This window comes from Camelus ferus, chromosome 21 (genome assembly GCF_009834535.1).
Source record: "Camelus ferus isolate YT-003-E chromosome 21, BCGSAC_Cfer_1.0, whole genome shotgun sequence".
NCBI lineage: Eukaryota > Metazoa > Chordata > Mammalia > Artiodactyla > Camelidae > Camelus > Camelus ferus.
Window position 1 is genome coordinate 8,876,776 of NC_045716.1, and position 11,067 is coordinate 8,887,842.

General features: G+C 40.1%; 1 protein-coding gene across 2 annotated transcripts in view; it reads right to left on the reverse strand.

The window, feature by feature from the left end:
- RABGAP1L (RAB GTPase activating protein 1 like) overlaps positions 1 to 10,812 on the reverse strand; it is a 563,059-nt gene extending 552,247 nt beyond the window's left edge. The window contains exon 1 of one of the 2 annotated variants that reach the window (XM_032463693.1): positions 10,654 to 10,811. The gene's annotated coding sequence lies outside the window, so the exon portion shown is untranslated. Of the gene's footprint in view, positions 1 to 10,653 lie in introns of both variants that reach the window. The other variant, XM_032463694.1, reaches the window with a different exon arrangement.
- Between the last annotated feature and the right edge of the window lie 255 nt (positions 10,813 to 11,067).

Genomic DNA, 11,067 nt, shown 5'->3' on the forward strand with positions numbered 1-11,067 from the left:
AAGCTTGACAAGGGTTGAAGAGAGTTGTTTAGATTGCTAATCGAACTTGGAGACTATATAATTTACTGCCATCTAGTTCAAAGACTATATTGCTATATACTAGTTATTATTCACTTTAAGAGATTTTTCATTTAAGAAGTTTAATGATAGATCCAATTTAGCTCTAATATAGTTTACAAAATCACTTAAAAACTATTATTGAAAGTCCTACTAAGTGCCAGGCACAACAAGAAAGAAAGGAAGAAGGGAGAAACATTTATGAGAACTTAACTACATGCCAGGAACTGTGTTATGTCTCCTCTACATTAACTTATTCAAGATAAATAACTCTGCGCAGGAAGATTATCCCCGTTTTGCAGATAACTTCCCCAATGCCACCCAGAGCCAAGATTCAAACCTAGGGGAGACCAATTTCAGAGCTCTAAACAAAACAGATTTTGCTCTTGAAAAGACTAAAGTCTAAAGCAGAAACAGACAAGCTACAATGCAATGCTACCGGTATCACAACAGGGAATAAAACAGGATGCTCTGAAAGCACGTATGAGATTTCTCACAGTCTACAGTCTCAGTGAAGGCTTTCAAGATGATAATATCTATGCTGAGACCACACCTATAAGCTATCCAGAACAGAAGGACAACCTGGTCCACATTTTCTGAAAATACCTGATACCCAAATGGTCAAGAACCCTATCTCTGACATCTTACATAAGTAAATAATTTCTAGCCAGTGTTATATAGCAAATACCATGCCGAACTATGTCTAGTACCCTGTAAAATCTGCAGTTCCATGTGTCATACATAAAAAGAAAATTAAATCTAAGGTTATTCAAAGCTCTTTGGCAATCAATCATTCTGGATAAACAATTTGATAATTGAACTAAGAGCGTAACCTCTGGTTTTCATATTATTTCATATAAAAAAACTTTCTAAGATAAAACTCTAATGCCTTCATAAATGTTACTATACAGACCATATATTTAACTTATAAGAGAGAACATGACAAACTTTCATTATTATTCTATACCATTAGAAATACAATTGATACCCAAAGCTATTAGGTGTGCCAGGCTGTTTTCCTTTACTGTCTATGGTTTTTAGACTTGAGTTATATATATACACATATATATAGTTCTCCTACTTCTTAACTGCTATCATGTCAGCAATCTGTCTTTATCAGTATGTATGTTTATGACAGCATTTTACCTCTAAATTATTCCTTCTTTTAATCTGCTACCTCAGAAACTATAAGCATATGTAAAATAAAGGTAAGTTCTCAGTGAGAGCTTTATTTATAAGTTAATTACTTATAAAAGCTAATTACTTACAAAAATGACATCTACTCTGGGGTTTTGCAATATTTCAGAGATGAGGAGCTGCCACTGAGCCTACATAGGTAGAGTTACAATTTCAAAATTTTGTATCTCTGTGTAAGATGTCTCTTGCCTTCTTTAAACTCAAATCATATTCCAGGCAGCCTTACCCAAACCCCTGGATCAGTTACGTAACCCTTTGACGCTTTCCTGTAAGACCTCTCCTAAGCTGCTCCATCCTTGCTACACACCACTGTATTTATGTTTCTCCAATGACTGTCAGCTCCTTAACAGTCTCTTATCTCTGTTTCCCTAGCACTGAACCCATACCCTGCCTTAGAAATGTCTGTTGAACAAAACAATGTCAGAGAATGAAACCAACTGTATAAAGGGCCATAAAACCATAACACTCCATACAATAAAAACAACCTTTCATATTCATAATATTAACTTTCTTCCAAAAATATACACTTAGTAAATCTAAATTTAAGAGAAAATCACAAATAAAGTGTTAAGTACAGCATGTGACAACATACTACTAAGCTGTTTTACCCACTGCACCCTCAAAAAAATCCGTGTATCTCAGGAGAGAAAAAAACAAAATACATATCTGTATTTTTCCGAGGTGACCATATACGTCTGTTTATCCTAAATACAAAAAAATTTACATTTAAAGGATGGTGATTGTTAATGATCCAAGCAAAAATTTAAAAAATGTTATTTGGAGTGTATCTAGCTATTCTGAGGTATTACAATAAAAATCACCCATTACAAAGACTCATAGATTCTTGATGTTGGAAGGGTCTTAAGAGATCATCTAATGTTTTTTACAAATACTCCTCCTCATTGCAGGAAGAATTCAGGTTCCTTGAGATTATCCAATCCACTTTTTACTCAATACACCCCTACATCTCTGCCTCTTTTTGCCTTTGACTCACTGATCCTCTGGACCCACATAAAATATGCCTTCAACTTTGCAGACAGCAGCCTTTCAAAATTCATTTGTTTGACTTATTTTATAGCTCAACTTACTTTTGTGATTACAAAGTAATATACATGCTTATCTATTTCAACAATTTCTTTGGTTTCTCAAAAATTATCTGGTAAAATGAAAACACCAGGCACATTTATAGGTGTTTTTCTGTAAACCTTACTTTTTTTGGTTCTCATAACCGCCCTATGAAATAGGCAAGGCAAGTATTCCATATAAGGAATCATCAATACAGAGTAGTGGTTAAGAGTCACTATAAGGCAGATTTAGGAGCAAGAAAGACCTGCCTCGTGCGAGATGTAAGATCTTAAGCAAATTACTTAATTTCTCTAAGCCTGTTCCCTAATCTGCGAACTACAAATGATACTGTAAAAGTTCCTACCTCAGGCACTTATTGCAAAGATTAACTAGATAATGCACATTATCTTATATAATAACTAACCCACTGAACACTCAATTAATGTTAGTTCTTTGTTATTATTATTCAAAAAGAAAAAAACTGGCAAATCACAGAGAACCTCACAACAGCACTAGATCAAGAATTAGGTCTTATGTTTCACCTATCCCGTCTTCCACAAAACCAAAAAATGTTTTTAGTTATTTGCAGCTTAAAGACTACTTTTCTCTCACCCACTCTGGCAAACCAAAATTTCTAAAATCTACTCTTATAATCATCCTCTTCCAAATGAAATTCTCACAAGTACCTAAAATCGCCACAGTTCTCTACTTAGAAAAGTAAATTCTCTGTGGACCTCAGTTCCACTATGATGAACCTAAAAACATAATTGAAATTATAAGCATTAACTGCTAAACAAACTGGTTTCTCTAACCTATTATTAGACTATCTTTTAAAAACTTTATCAAATGGTAGAGATCATGGTATTATTGTTTGTGAAACCAAGCACAGCAGGAGGAACCTGTTTCATGTATCAAAACTATTGACAATGTTGACAAGAAATATAAAATGCATGTCAGAATTTGCTTAAAAAATTAGAGGCCTACACTTAGTGAAAAATTAAGCTGCAATATTCACGCATAAACATTTTATAGGTTCAACAGTATTTGAACTAGTTGGTGGTCCTAGGATTTGAACAATAATATCTAATTTCATTTTCCCATTAACTTTACCACCAAGCATGGGCTAGTGTTACAGTCGAGTCTAGAATATTGAGGGGAAAAAAAATGGATGGAAGGAAAGAAGAAATTAACTTACAATTTAGTACCATCTTGATAGGTATACATCTTTGCATAGAAAGACTAAGACAAAAGCAAATCAAAACATTAGTCCAAACTTGACCATTAACAGCAGGGCAAATATGAGACAAAGATTTTAAATGAAAGAATATAGTTCATGAGTGAAGATCTTTGTGGAAATAAAATAATAAATGTATGAACTCTGATGGCAAACAGCTGCTGAAACAACTAAATTACTGTGAAACAACCTAAGAAACCATGTCGTCTGCCAGTATATGCACAGGCTCCCTTCAAGGGCTGACTTCTCACCCAACTAAAATACAATCTATTCAAAGTGTTATACCAAGATAAATTTACTAAAGAGAAACAAACTACTCAAGGAAATACCTAGTAACCACTCTAACAACCATTTGCATTTTATACAATGCCTTTAGCAGGAGGGCTCAAAAGGACAAAAACAACGTGAAGCACAGAATACTCTACATTGTTTACCAAAAACTCGTGTTGCATGTCTCTTAAACCTTCAAAACTGAAAACCGCAAGTTTGTATTTTTTCTAAAAACAGTGTTTGTTATTTGCATCCCCTGTGCTGAAGTCTAATTTTTAAAGTCTGTAATTTTGCCTACTGATGATAATGAGGGCAGAATATGGGTGTACATATGGGTAGGAGAGAGGCTGGGAAATCCTTCACTGGTACATGAATGAATTCCACACTTGCCTTTTAAAATGTGCTCCTTTCTTGGAAATTTGGCATTAAAAAAAAAAATCCCTTTGGGTTTGCATACTTTCATATGTGTGACTATTTCACATGATAGTCTTCAAAGAGCCAGACCACTTATTTTTAGTCACTTACCAGATAGACTGTATTTTTACCACAAATTTCAATAACTGGTTGGAGGGAGACGGGTGTATGTGTATATACATACATACTTACAAACATACGCATCCATGTACATGTGTTTATCTTTAGAACATGTTTGCATAGTTTATATTAAGGACATCAACACCACACTTGGCACCAGAAAAAATGATGATAGAAAATTTGGAAAAATTTTAATAAACTATATTTGTGTAACCTAATACATCTCAAAAACAAACAAAAAAACCACCTCTGTGCTGACATGATTAGCTACTTCATTCAATTGGTGTGAGGTATCTGAGGCATGCTGCATCTGAACTCTTATCATGCTATTTGGGGTTTAATATCTTGTACAGCAATTCATATGAAACTGCTAAAACCTTCTAAAGCGACAGGACACTATACATATCAAAAGGTTAAATCAATGAGGAAAACAGTATGGCAGATACATAATTCATGTTTATTTTGGAACCAAAGTTCACCCCAAAAATTCCTTTTCAACCATCCCAAAGTAGCCCAGCTTTTTACCAACCAGACAGTATTTACCATAGCAACTTCATTACCAAGATTACCAAAACTTTCCACACACTTTCAACAGTCTGTATGTGTTGTTACCCAGGCAACATTCCAAGGGGGCTTTTACCTTTACAGAACTGGTGGGTCAGAAAAGAAGTAAAGCTTCTTCAAATTGACTGTGCGTCATTTTAATTAGAAGCAGCGAGTGTGAAACCATCAGCAGACAGAAAACCCTGAGAACTACCACTAGTGCTTCAATTTGATTAACAGACACAACTTACTGTCATTTGTCTCCATTTCTAGCCACCTAATTCCCCGTGGAACAAAGCAAGCTCCATACAAGACTTCAATACATCCCAAGCATACAGACTGTCAAAGACAAATGCTGCTATACAAGATCTTGTGGTAGCTCACAGCGAAAAAAAAATGTAACAATGAATATATGTATGTTCATGTATAACTGAAAAATTGTGCTCTACACTGGAATTTGACACAACATTGTAAAATGACTATAACTCAATAAAAAAATGTGTAAAGAAAAAAAATGTAAATGCTGAAATCCAAGGAACGTCTTTGAGTAAAGAATCTACCAATCCCTCACAACTGGCTGTCGTGTGAAATACCCTGCCTTGCTGCCCTAAATTCTGAAAATTAGTCAGCTCAGCTGCGGATCGGTATAAACTGTCTTTCTGCCTAAACCAAACTTGCCTCCAAAAATTAAGATCCAGTCATTTAGAAAGCACATTTTAGAGGGTACTCCGAAAAGACTTTCAAAACTGCTTCCTGTTCTGCTACAGCCAATTTGATGCTATTTGGCAAAACAAAAAATAATGATACCGCCTTACAAAGGAAGCATTTTCCCTTTCTTTTCAACAATTTTAGAACTGGTAAACTCAAGATTGTTTCCCTTACACTAATAATTTTTCCCTCAGCTTTTAGACTAAGGATACTTAAGTGCTTTCTGGGTCATAGTCTAATCAGGAACACAGCATATAAAGCTTATTTAATGCTAAGAAGTACTCGATGACTCCAGAGACAAAAATGAAAGACAAGCTGAAAAGTAAAAAGGAAAACTGGCATTCAAGGCTCTTCACCATCTGGTGCTGACCGACTCTTCCTTGCCCAGCCCTTTCCCTTTACGCCTTTGATCACCCTGGCCCCTGGCCTTGAAAGGCCTTTCTCTGTATACTATTTGTCCTATTTCCATATGTCCAAATCCTACCCATTCTTCAAAGGAAGGTTTAAATGTCACCTCTCTCCTTATCCTTACAACTAAAGTAATCTCTCCCTCCTCTCTAAACTCTTTACCGCCTTATCTTTATCTCTTTACCACACATTACTTTCTGCCTTACATTATCTTTGTTTCCACATTTAATCCCCCACATGAGCACAAGCCTCAGGGTCAGGGCTCACGTCTTATTCATCTCTATTCAAACTACTTAACACAATGTCTTACACATATTAAGCACTCTAACTGAGCCACATGCATGGCCTGGGTTAGGAAAAGAGAAGTCCACTAGAAACAATTCTAGATTAGGAGTCTGCAGACCTGGCTTTGCTAATAATTAGCTATATGACCTTGAACTTCAATCTTTTAGTACCTTCATCCACAAAGTCAAGACGGTGTCTTAAATCAGTTTTTAACTATAGGCTCTTATCCATTATCCGGCTGTAAAATAAATTTAGGGGTCAAAATCCAGCATTTATTTTAACCAAAATGAAATAGAATAGAAAATATCAAAGTGTGTTGTAGGTAGTGGTGTGGTGTACTGTAAATGTTTAACAACTGGCTATGAGAAGAGAGAAAAGCTCTCAATTGTTAATATTTGCTGATTTCCCTGGTATAAATACTCCCACTGCAGCCAATTTCAAGTTACCAACATGGTGTCACTGAACGTGCAGTTAGGTGGGAAGAGAAAGGCACAAAATTGCTCTTGCAAGCCAACAGATGAGCCAGCTCCGGCAAGGTCCTAAAAAGATACGTGTTGCTTTGCCAAACTTTCCTTACAACTTTGCATATGAGTGTGAAAGTGTGTGTGTGTGCGCGTGCGTGCGTGTGTGTGTGTGTGTGTTGAATTCGGGTATAAAATGTATTTTTTTTTACTTTGAGTCACATTCAAAGCAGTTCATAAATGTTCAGCTAAACAATCTACTAGTCTCTTCTATGTGTACTACACAATGCAGTAAATCTCACTCTTACTTACACATGTAATCTCTTCACCACCAAAATCTATATTCATCTTCAAAAATAAGAGTAACAGAGATGCCTATTGATATCACCAGAAGGCAAATTACAGGGAGTGGAAACGTGGCTTATCAGCCAAAGGCCAAGGTTCTTAGCCCTTGTTCAGTTACACACAACAGAGGGATACAACACCCTCCTACTAGCAGCAGCAGCTCTTTTAGCAAAGGGTTAGGGGAGAGGAGGGGAGAGGAGGGGAGAGGAGGGGAGAGGAGGGGAGAGGAGGGGAGAGGAGGGGAGAGGAGGGGAGAGGAGGAAATCTTGAGTATGAGTAAAAATCCAGCTACCTGTGATATAAGCCCATGCCCCCACCCACTAAAAATCTGAGTACAGAGAAAACCCATGCTACAAAAAAGTAAATTTCAGTATCTGATGCTTCCCTGTCAAACTCTGCAGCACAAGCTTGCATCCTTCAAAGAGACTTCCACTACTGAGAATTCCCTACTAGAATTAAGTTTTTGCCATGGACTAGAGACACATAGTACTTGTTGAATTTAGAATAGGCATGGGGGAAAATAGCACAGCAAACAGTTGTTAGACTTGATATTCTGAGAAAATCAAGCTCTTACTGAAAAAGAAATACTTTATTTTCTTACTTCTTATTTAAGCTTACTAAACTGGGTGAGGAGAAGGGAAGCTTCTTGAACATATTTTTGGCTGTATTATGTCTATCACAACAACACAGTCTGTAACAGGTTTTTCATGAGTGTTTATAAAGAATTGTGTTTTCTATTTTTAAGTTTACTTAGAAAACAAAAAGGCTCAAAATTTCAAATAGGCTAATAATCTTAGCCCAAATCTAACTCCAAATCAACTGAATATATGCCTAGAAGTTTCCCAGGAAAATCCCCCAAAATTACACCAAAAAACACCAAGGGATGACAAAAAGGAGTCACCACGAGCACAAACTTGCTATACTCAAACAATTATGGCACCCTATCTGTTGAATGAGTGCAGTATGGGAAGTAAATGAAGTATAAAGAAGGCAATGTTGAGATGCGGGCTCTGCTTACTTTCATTAACTCTTTCTTATTAGGGTCTGCTGATAGTCATTGTACTTACCCAATTTCAAATACTGACCATCAAGTGAAAATTATTCGCCACTCTGAAAAGCCGAGTTAAGTCAAGCAATGTCTTTCTCCATGATCACAATATTAGACCTCTCCTTAAACACTGAGTATGTTTTACCATATCTCAGGCTCAAGTCTGTACTTTCTTTGCCTCTACTATTTGTGGTGGCAAATGCTCAGAAGACAAACTCTGTAAGAAATTCCAGAGCTGTCTTTGCAGTACCAGAGGCTGGTATAGCCCTGGGCTGCTGGCCAAACTCCGACCCAGTGGCTAACCTATGTATATAAAGCAAGAGCCATACACATGCAGCAACTCATTAAAACTTGTGAGACATAGCAAAAAAAGCTTTGTGCCTGGGAATCCCATAGCCTACAGTATCTATGTCATTGTCCAAACACCCTCTATCCAGGAACAATCATCCCTACAGGACTTCAAGACACTGGCAGGCTGAAATGCAGACCCAACCCAGTTCCACACCCTCAATAAAAAAAAGTTTTGCTTCTTAGTTACTACTCTCTTCAAAGCTAATCTCTAGAAGCCTGGCTATCTCCCACTCATAATATTTTCACTTGGCACAACAGAATTCCTTTTGACTACTCCAAAATAATGGATAAAAGGACTATCAGCTTTAATGCTGTATCATCTGAGTTCAAACAAATATACAGTAACTGAACGAGTTCAAGTTTGGGTTAAGGCAAAGAAAAAATTTTAATTACCAGTTTTTAGAAGTCACAGATTTAGAATTGGCTGAGCTGATAAATATGAAAACTGTTCCACATGCCTAATAAAATTCTGTTATTCAAATTAAAAGCATCATAGTAACTACTAGAGTGAAAAGAAAATGATCTGAATCATGAAACAATCAGCAAAGGAACAAAAATTCTAGGAATTATAATATATAAAAATTCCCATCAAATAACTACATTCACTACACGTCCCAATAGCACTGGACCTACCACCTTGTTTCTAGCTTTCTAGAACACAATATACAGTATATATACATATAAACACTGTCCCACTACATCCACGTCTCCCCAGATGACTTGTTAATACCTAATATCAGGGCAAGTTTTGACTTGATTTAATAGAGACACCAGGCTAGCTCAGTCTCAACTAACTCCCCAACCAGGTAAGCATTTAATACAATTTGATGATAATGAATAAATTAAATTCATCTGGTCTTTCTCCTCTGTAATTTCATTATCAGTTTCACATGGGACTCTGTTGAGATAATGAATCACAGGCCAGTTTTCCAGTACTAGCAACTTGTGGACCAATATTTTCCATGAACAAAATCCTCTTCCAATAGTCTACAAACGTGCGGCAGAAGCCATAAACTATTATGAGAAAAGTCAGAAGGTTTTCATGATGCCGTGTTTTCGGAATCGTAACAAGCAACTATCTACCCCCACCATGTACAAGAAAATTTAAATATTTTTTTTAATCCCTAAACCTGCCAGTACCAAAAATGCAGACACTGAAATCAGTTTCCAAACAGCGCTATAATCTGTCAGGCAAGCAAAAGTTTTCCCCACCATTAGAATAATGAGGTTGACATTTCTCAACATTTACATGAAACTCTCAATTCCGCAAGTGACCACCCAAATTTTGGTACATTTTCTATGATCCTACCTGAGAGGTACAAGGAGAATGCACGAACTGCCCTGGGATCAGAAACAAACCCTGTCAGCCCAGTTTCCTAGCACCCGGCCACCTCCCGCTGGCCGGTGGCCCCTTTCCACATGCTGACGCACTGCCCAGCCCTGCACCGTTGGCGACCAGTGCAAAGTACTAGCCGAGTCTCAGAAACTTTGACTCAGTTATCAGGACACTGAGCACCCACTACCTGGACAGGAGTTGTCTGGCATGGCCAGGCGGTCAACTTTAAAGCGGGGCATTCCTTGCAGGTAGAGATCTGCCCAGGATGCAGCCCATCCCAGACTGCAAAACCACAAGCATCGACAGCAGGAGCAGAGAGCAAAGTGCCGGGCGGAGACAGGGGGAGCGCGAGGGCGAGACGCGGTCACGAACAGATTGCCTGAATGTGGGTACGAAAATATCCTAAACACACGCCCCCCGGACGTGGGGCCACTGGGACTGCGAACGCGGCAGCAGACACGGCACAGCAGCGGGCGACGGAGGCGGCGGCAATGTCACAGGGCACAGCTGGAGACGAGCACCCAAGTCAACACCCCGCCCCCCCAGGTGAGGGGTGACGACCCCACCCGCCTGCCTGCCCGCTCGGGCCGCGAGGAGCCGCCACCCAGGAGAACCGCGACGTCCGGGGAGCGACCGACAGTCCCGAACCGCCCCGAGCCCTCCTCTCGGGGTCCTCTCGCATCCTGTCCCGGGCCCGGCTCCCACCACAACCCTCCCCCGGCTCAGCCCGGGCGCCAAAACCCCCAGCCCTGCCCGCGGCTCCGAGCCGCCCGTCCGCCTGCCGGCCCCTAGGAGGCCTCCCTCGCCTCACCTCCTCACGCCTCCGCGGGCAGGGCCGGAACAACTCCGCCAGGCGCCCGCGTCCCACCCGCCGGCCCGCGCTCTGCGGCCGGGCCCGTCCCGTTCCGTTCACTCCGCGGCCGCCCGAGCCCTGGGAGGGCGGAGGGAGCAGAGAGAGGAGGGGAGGAGGCTCGCCTGGCAGGAAGAGGCGAGGGAGGGGCGGGCAGAGGAGGCGGCTCGGCGCGGCGTGCGCGCTCTTGTGGGCGGAGGCGCGCACGCGCATACACGTCCCCGCCTGGCCGCGGTAGGGCTGGGGGCGGGGAAGTCGAAGACCTGAGAGACCTGGGTTAAGAGAAGGGACCCAGGAAGGGGCAAGAGGCGCTCGCCGCTTTTCAGCACTTCCCGGAGGGCTAGCCGCGCCGGGGAGGCAGCCCGCGCGGGCTCG